Source organism: Penaeus monodon, chromosome 32, assembly GCF_015228065.2.
Source record: "Penaeus monodon isolate SGIC_2016 chromosome 32, NSTDA_Pmon_1, whole genome shotgun sequence".
NCBI classification, from domain to species: domain Eukaryota; kingdom Metazoa; phylum Arthropoda; class Malacostraca; order Decapoda; family Penaeidae; genus Penaeus; species Penaeus monodon.
The window spans coordinates 12,643,930-12,644,533 of record NC_051417.1 but is presented as its reverse complement, the minus strand read 5'-3'; positions in this window follow the sequence as shown (position 1 = coordinate 12,644,533).

Sequence of the window (604 nt, the reverse complement as noted above, 5' to 3'; positions counted from 1 at the left end):
GTTGTCGTGGGGGTTCTGTCCCCTTGTGTGCCCCCGCTCCTCTCCCTTTCCCACACCGTCGGGAGGACTCGCACGCGGCAGAGGCAACAGAGCCTTAATTCTTATAAAGCGTGGTTTACCGTTATCTCGTTAAGACGACAAATTATAAGGTAGAAGAAATATTACATACACTAATGGGACCCCACTTTACAGAGTATTATTTTTTTTTATTATTATTTAATATATTTACAATCACAACTTTGATTTTTTTATATGATGAGATGAGAGAGAGAAAAAAAATAGTCGAAAAACGGAGTTTCATTCGACACAACAAATCACAACCGAACAGGTCAAAAGTGGTATATATTTTGCCTCGGCTTGCTAGTTGTAGCGTCTGTTAAGGGGTTGGCCCAGTTCTACCAAGTAAAATCATGAAGAAGTCTTAATGCTTCTCCCAAAAACGTCACCTGACCGAAAAAAAATCACTATCACAGTTATGGTGCCATTTTTATATATTATTTTTTAAATTCATTTTTTGCCTTATCTTTGGCAGTTAAAATGTCTTGTCTACCAACACCCGTCCTTTGGTTTGTCTTACTGTTGATTGTGCTTTGGACTTGAAGAG